General features: G+C 38.4%; 1 pseudogene; it reads right to left on the bottom strand.

Moving 5' to 3' along the window:
- Positions 1-6428, bottom strand: part of LOC128244433 (uncharacterized) — a 25741-nt pseudogene extending 19313 nt beyond the window's left edge.
- Between the last annotated feature and the right edge of the window lie 1788 nt (positions 6429-8216).

The following is an 8216-nucleotide window of genomic DNA, read 5'->3' as shown; positions in this document are numbered from 1 at the left end:
TCGTTTGCATCCATAATAGCTACGATAGTTGCTAAGAAATATGGAATGCCAATGTGAATCAAATTTGTTTTTTTCTCCAAAGAAATTAAAAAGGCAGAATCTCGACTTACGATCCTCCGAAGCATAAGCCGGTAAGGATATTGCCCACTATAAAGTTGATGTGTTCGACAGGGTCAAAGGGCGAGTCCGCGTGCCCGTCCATCTCCGCCAGTGCCGTCTCCAAGGCCACATGCACACGGTGTTCTAGGGCCGGTCCCTGCATGTAGTATCTGTGGAATGTGTGTGGGGGTTAAGATTATACGTGTCTTTAATGTTCCTTTACCTATTAAAATACATATGCATGTACTAATGCGCCAGTCAATTGTAACCACGGCCCCCACAGGTCCGGGTGTATACCGGGGATAGCCGGGGAAATGGGCCGTGTTTTTACTTTTCAGGTGGCCCCGCAGTGACGGGTGACTGCGTTGGTTTTGTCTTCACGCCAAACTTAGCGGGAAATTGGCCTTATCTAGGGTCCCTTGTATGCGGGGGCATTTGGCGGGGGGTTTACCAGCAGATTGTCCCCGCAGGGCGGAGACTTTGCCCGGCTTGGCTGGACCGAAATTCAAAGTCCCCGCTATTCCCCGGACCTGGGGGGCGTGGTTACAAATGACTGGTGCATAAGCATTAAAGCCTACCTCAGACTGATCACGAGAGCTTCATTCAGAACGAGTCAAAGAAATCCATTGGATACAACAATAGAAAATTATTTATTAACGAAGTGTACTCCTTTTAGTTATCAATTCATCAAGCGTCGTATGACGAAGATCAGGTGCAGATTAAGATGGGAATATTGAGCGATGCGCTCGAAGATCCTATCCTGTTCGGAAACTTTACAGACCTCAACACTGGATGGAGCGTTACGCATAGGGTAAAAATAAAATGAATATGTATGTATAAACATGAACAAACTCTTAGTTAGAACGTAGGTGAGGTTTGAAACTGATTGATTAGTTCTTGACTACGTGGCTTGCCCCTGTTCTTTCCAGTTGTATTATAAACAGTTATGTAAAAACATCGCATAGGAACCTTGAGTGTTTTTGCCGTACCTGAGGGCCTTTGAGGAGAGTTTACGGTGTAGTTTCCATGTGGGAGAGTAGTTACTGAACGCGATGTCCCGACACCCGTCCGTAAACATCTCGACTGGAGCAACATTGATTACACTTTAATTTACTACATATGTCGGAGAGCTATCAGTCACTAAAGCAACAGTTACCTCTGGAAAAACTGTTTACAACTCCCAACTTGAAATGTATCATGTTTAGCAATAGAACTGTCTTTCTTTATCGATTGAAATATGTATTTGCTATACTGGCATGTGTATCAGCGGCCGCATGTATCCGTGCGTTACCTGAGGGTGTGATAAGCCTGTTGGCAAAGTCTGTGGACTTTTTCACGAGAACCTCTAGCGCCTCGTCTATCTTGTTTACCACAACTGTCTTCATTGGACCTGCAAGGGAAACACACAATATCATTCTGATCATTTATCCAACAGAAGTACAGGGACCTACAGGGGGTCACACTCATTCCGTAATTATAGATCAATTGTCCCACAGAAGTACAGGAACCTACAAGGGGAACACACTCATTCCGTAATTATAGATCATTTATTCCACAGAAGTACAGGAACATACAACGGGAACACACTCATTCCGTAATTATAGATCAATTGCCCCACAGAAGTAAATGGACCTACAAGGGGACACACTCATTCCGTAAATATAGATCAATTGTCCCACAGAAGTACAGGGACCTGCAAGGGGAACACACTCATTCCGTAATTATAGATCAATTATCCCACAGAAGTACAGGAACCTACAAGGGGTCACACTTATTCCGTAATTATAGATCAATTGTCCCACAGAAGTACAGGAACCTACAAGGGGTCACACTTATTCCGTAATTATAGATCAATTGTCCCACAGAAGTACAGGAACCTACAAGGGGTCACACTTATTCCGTAATTATAGATCAATTGTCCCACAGAAGTACAGGGATCTACAAGGAGAACACACTCATTCCGTAAATATAGATCAATTGTCCCACAGAAGTACAGGGATCTACAAGGGGTCACACTTATTCCGTAATTATAGATCAATTGTCCCACAGAAGTACAGGGATCTACAAGGGGTCACACTTATTCCGTAATTATAGATCAATTGTCCCACAGAAGTACAGGGATCTACAAGGGGTCACACTCATTCTGTAATTATAGATCAACTGTCCCACAGAAGTACAGGAACCTACAAGGGGTCACACTTATTCCGTAATTATAGATCAATTGTCCCAAAGAAGTACAGGGATCTACAAGGGGTCACACTTATTCCGTAATTATAGATCAATTGTCCCACAGAAGTACAGGGATCTACAAGGGGTCACACACATTCCGTAATTATAGATCAATTGTCCCACAGAAGTACAGGGATCTACAAGGGGTCACACTCATTCCGTAAATATAGATCAATTGTCCCAAAGAAGTACAGGGATCTACAAGGGGTCACACTTATTCCGTAATTATAGATCAATTGTCCCACAGAAGTACAGGGATCTACAAGGGGTCACACTCATTCTGTAATTATAGATCAATTGTCCCACAGAAGTACAGGGATCTACAAGGGGTCACACTCATTCCGTAAATATAGATCAATTGTCCCACAGAAGTACAGGGATCTACAGATCAATTGTCCCACAAAAGTACAGGGATCTACAAGGGGTCACACTCTTTCCGTAAATATTGATCAATTGTCCCAAAGAAGTACAGGGATCTACAAGGGGTCACACTTATTCCGTAATTATAGATCAATTGTCCCACATAAGTACAGGGATCTACAAGGGGAACACACTCATTCCGTAAATATAGATCAATTGTCCCACAGAAGTACAGGGATCTACAAGGGGTCACACTTATTCCGTAATTATAGATCAATTGTCCCACGGAAGTACAGGAACCTACAAGGGGTCACACTTATTCCGTAATAATTCAGAAGTACAGGGACCTGCGACAAGTGTAGCGAAGAGAAATAGAGTGAACATTGCGTCAAAGCCCTCTTTCTTTAGATAGAGCTCAGATTAGTGACAGGGTATTGGTCCATGATTACGATTAGCCTGAAGGTCGAGTCTGGACTCAAAGATGGGATCAGTTGCACTCGCGACTATAAGGGTTATAACTCATGAACAGTGGAACGAGTACTATACTTTTTACACGGCATGTCGTCAAAGCAATAGCGATAATTACTGAAACATGGATATTATTAGAACTTAGCGTGAAATTAAAATAAGAAACGAACAGAAGAGCCGTGAATGTATATCTTAGAATATATTCACTCACCTAGATGGATGGTCAGAACTGGTCCGTATACCTTCGACCATTCAAACGCTTGCTGTGGAAGGTCATTTAACGTTAATTCTAAAATAAAAAAGTTGAACAGAGTGAGATTATAAGTATCTTCCAAAGCTGAGAGTGTAAGATAGGTTCATCCCGACCCGAGCGTAGGGTGTTTTGAGACAACGCGAAAACTTTTTCTTCTTCACAGGACATTGCGACAGGTAAACACTGAAAGTTTACCTGTCGCACCAATTTTTTACCTGTCGCAATGTTACAAACAGTATTCAGTTACATCAGCCTAAACCTTGATTTTAAGCCTCTTTTTTAAATAAGTTTTGTAATTCCCCATTATAACAGGTTTAGATCTTTTTGGTTAGATTTGTCCTACAGAACTATAATAAATTACAAAAAAGCCAAACATCATGTAAAAAAATCAATATTCGGATCTTATAAATGTCATAATTTTTTTTTATTCCCTTGCCTCCCAAAAAAAACTCATATCTGGTTCGTCTACCCATGGAACAGCTAGATCGTACTCTTTTAATTCATCTTTAAATTAAAGATACAGTACGGTTATAAAATGTAACGAATTGTACTGCAAGTCAAACTCAGGCACAACATTTATGCAAAAACGAAAGTTGTGTTCTTGTTATTGGCAATGTTAAACAGAGCGGAAAGAAAGTCAGCTCGGTATATTAATCAGTCATATTTAAATTAACACGATTGCCGGGAACCACTTCGCCGAAAATAAATACATACGGAATTTTGTAATTTCCGAACATTTCCGTAAAATAAAAGTATTAGAGGACGAGCTGAAATCGGAACCTTACGCGTTTTATCGGCTTTTACGGAAACATGTCGAAACAGGGTTTACAAATAGTGATACACAGATTAACACGCTGAATAATCATGATATAATAGTTAAAAATAACTCTGAACATTTATTTTGAAACTGAAAATAAATTTTCCGAAAATTAAACGGTGCTGACTTTAATTTCTCACCGGACATTGTGACCGACCAAAACAAAAGTTTCGTCGGTCAAAATGGAAATATACCGGACATGTCCGATTGTCCGACGGACATTCGCATTGTCTATGTTTTGAGGAAACGAGGTTTACCGAGTTTCCGCAAAACAGCCTGCGCGAGCGTTCGAATGAACCTACCTTACACGAGCGAATACGCTTTTTCTACCATCTCAGTGAAACAAAATTTAGTAAAAACTGTATTTCTTGCTGGACCTCTTTTGTACGTAGTGAAAATAAATGCGTATGAATGCGTGTGATAATTCGTGGTTGTGATGGATATGCGCGCAGTGATTTAGATTATGTTAATAGTCAAATCGTTATTTTAATAGTTCTGAGGAGAGTGAAGCATTATTTCTTGAAAGGTGCGTGAAAACTTTCTTATGGTGACATTTGAAACGAGAAATAAATAATTAGCATTCTAAATACAAGACATGGTTTCAATGATGCTACAGACGACAGTCTTTAACCAGGGAGGTAATTACAATGTGATGACCATTAAAAAGGAGTTCCATACGGGTTCTTGTTTTATCTTTGCCCATGGGCATTATAAGAATTTCTAGCATGGTTAAATTTTCGGATCTACTTATCTGGGTGGAAGAAACACATATATGCGATAGGTGGGTTAGGGGTGTGGTCAGAAACTATACCTATGTTGATAAAGATATTTAAATTTCTAAACTCGATTTATATGAAGAAAAATATCAAAGGTGCCGTATGATAGAGTGGATATATCGATGTTTTGTAGCTGCAACATGTTTCAATATAAAATTAAATTAAGTTGAAACAAGTATGCAACGCGAGAACTCTTATAGTAGTGTGGCTTAGATATCTTGATCGATTAAAGAAATCATGCAAAATAAAATGAAAAAATAAAATTTCAGTGGTGTTTTCCTTACTGTAAGCATGTCCCAGCAGGGGGAGCGCGATGCCTGGGCGGGGCGGGTAGTTATAGCGCATGCGCCTGAGCAGCCAGAAGGAGAAGAGGCCCGCTACCAGGGCAACCAGGCCCGTCGTGATAGGAGAGGAAGGCAGGTACGCCTCCACCGACATAGTTAGTCTGGAATATTACAAACGCTGTTTATTCACTTGGTTACGGTTCCATATGGAAGATGCATCACATGAAACCGTGATTTGTCATTCACATATTTTCTGAACAATTTTAAAATAAGCCTTGTACTAAAATTGTTTTATGTTGAAAATCTACACCAACAGGGATTTTAGTGTGTTTATCATAAACATGCAATAAGCAATATTGCACCACATGTAAAATTTAAAAATAAACCACTCGTAATGGATAATTGGGGGACCCCACCCCCCAGGGGGTATACTTGGTTAAGCTTGTCCGTCTGTCTGTCTTTATAAGACACATTCATATCATGAATAGCTTTCTTTTTAATATTTCACATTTCAAATTTGCGTGTTACCTTTATACCGGATACCATTATGTTTGGGAAAACATTTATATACATCTTACGTATATATGTAACAGTACAAATATTACTTGGCGGCAACAGAGCAATCTTACTGTACCCAATTTGCCTTTATTAAACATAAATCTGATGAGAACTGGTTAAATAGAAACGGTTTGTCTTTAAATATTCCAGTCTCGTTTAATAACTTATGAACGTGACAGAAACTATGATAGATGAATACAGTAAATATTACAATTAATATTAATGAATTGTTGAAAACTGTACAGAAAGTAAGTGCGTTTAATTAAATGTTGTTCTGTGACTTATTAATGAGCATCATTTTACGAAATTCTATTCTTTTACACATTATCAAAAATCGTAAAAACAGTATTTCAACGAAAAATTATTCCGTAGTACAGTACTCAGTGTTTCCAGTAAGAGCCTCACTTTATTTACTAAATGGTGATCTTACCTTTCAGATGTATCAGTTAGTCTAAAATAATAGACGTGTTATACGGGATTCTTCCAATCCCTAACGTCTAAACGGGAATGTGCAAAAAACGGGGTGTTTTAAAAATATTGAAATTGTTTTAAGTGAAGTATTTTATGGTTGAAATTGATCATAAAGAGTTATATTCATATTTTACCATGTAAATGAAATGTTATTTTGCACTAAACAATCATTAAATGCATTAAAACAAGTTGTTTACCTTTCCAATAAAACGAAAGTTGACTGACACAGACAACAATTATGCGAAGGGGAACAACTCGATACAATCGTAATAGCTCGGCCTCCTCCGACAAAGCTTCGAGATAGACCTCGTTATACAATTGTAACAACTCGGCCATGGCCGAAATGTTCCGAGCGATTTAAAACTGTGCCCTAAAGCCTGCAGGTGCCCTTCATGTATATATCGTTTTGTTTTGACAGAATGAAATGAAAAAAAGCCGTCAAACTCATAATTATAAGTTGGATATTTATTTTTTTGTGTACGGAACTAATATAAAATAACATTATCTGGTAATATTTCTTGTTTTTATGATATTTTATAGACGCTATATGCTTTAACCCGGAATCCTGATCGGAACAACTACCCACTTTTGATACTAAACAATTTGTACGTGAAGGATTTGCCATATCAAAAATCTAAAAAAAATCCGTCAATGTACAATTATTTGGACTAATGTATCAGTAAGAAAATTCCAAGTTATAATGACAACGAAATGTTCAGTCTTGTTTATATACGCATTTGCATCCTGCCGCAAATAAACCACAAGCTAGATCATAACATGACCTTTAAATTATGCATGACTCAGTCAATATGATTATTTTAGTAGTTCATACTTGTACACCGTATATCACGCGCTAGATCCTTCCAGTCGTGTTTCGATGTTTACAAGACAATGATACTTTCTAAAGAATATTTCCACAATGAAACTACACTCAACAATACTTATAAACACAAAATACACAATAAATGCAACCAAACAGGCTCAAAAGCAAACAATCGAATAGCTGGTTCAATCAATATTGAGGACCTGCCTGTGACGTCGAGGGTCAAAATCAAGCACATAACTATAACACAGATCAACATTGAGCACAGAATATAAAATAAGCGGTGAAAATCAAGCACAGAACTAATATAACATAGTTCAACATCGAGCACAGAATATAATTTAGAATAAACGGTGAAAATCAAGCACACTTTTGTTTCGTTTTCTTTTGTTTGCATCATCTGAACATTTAATTATATAAATACAATCGACTCAAAATAAAGTTTCAAGTATGGGAATGTGCATTTTATTTTAAATGCAGGAGTAGATTCATTTAGGGATTTTCCAACTACGACTTAATTCCTTTACAACGTGATACTTGCATGATAGGTCGAACAACGATGGTGAAATGAAATATCTTTTTATTTATCTAAATAATTAAATTATATGACATCAAAACATTTTAATACTGATTGTGACTTTGTTAGATGGAATCTCATGATATGAAATGATAATCTTAATATTTAGATGATAGCCAGGCGCGAAGCTAGGGCCAGTTTTGGAAAATGCAGATGGATACCTAACCCTTTCATCCACTACCCCCTCCCCCCGGCCCCCGTTTTTATTTCAAATTCAGTTATTTTGGTATGACAAAAGCTTCGACCTGTCAAAATTTCATTACGCAACTGCGTTTTTGCGTGCAGTCAGCTACGCGCCTGACAGCAGCAGCTGTAGCAGTATTAGTTGTAGAAATGGTCGAATCAGCATCAGCAGCATCAGCAGCAGCAGCGGGGTAGTAGTAGTAGTAGTAGCAGCAGCAGCAGCTGCAGTAGTAGTAGTAGTAGTAGTAGTAGTAGTAGTAGTAGTAGTAGTAGTAGTAGTAGTAGTAGTAGTAAAAGTAGTAGTAGCAGTAGCAGCAG

Source organism: Mya arenaria, chromosome 8 (genome assembly GCF_026914265.1).
Source record: "Mya arenaria isolate MELC-2E11 chromosome 8, ASM2691426v1".
In the NCBI taxonomy this organism is placed as follows: domain Eukaryota; kingdom Metazoa; phylum Mollusca; class Bivalvia; order Myida; family Myidae; genus Mya; species Mya arenaria.
The sequence above is the reverse complement of the archived record's forward strand: the minus strand, read 5'-3'. Positions and strand labels throughout refer to the sequence as shown.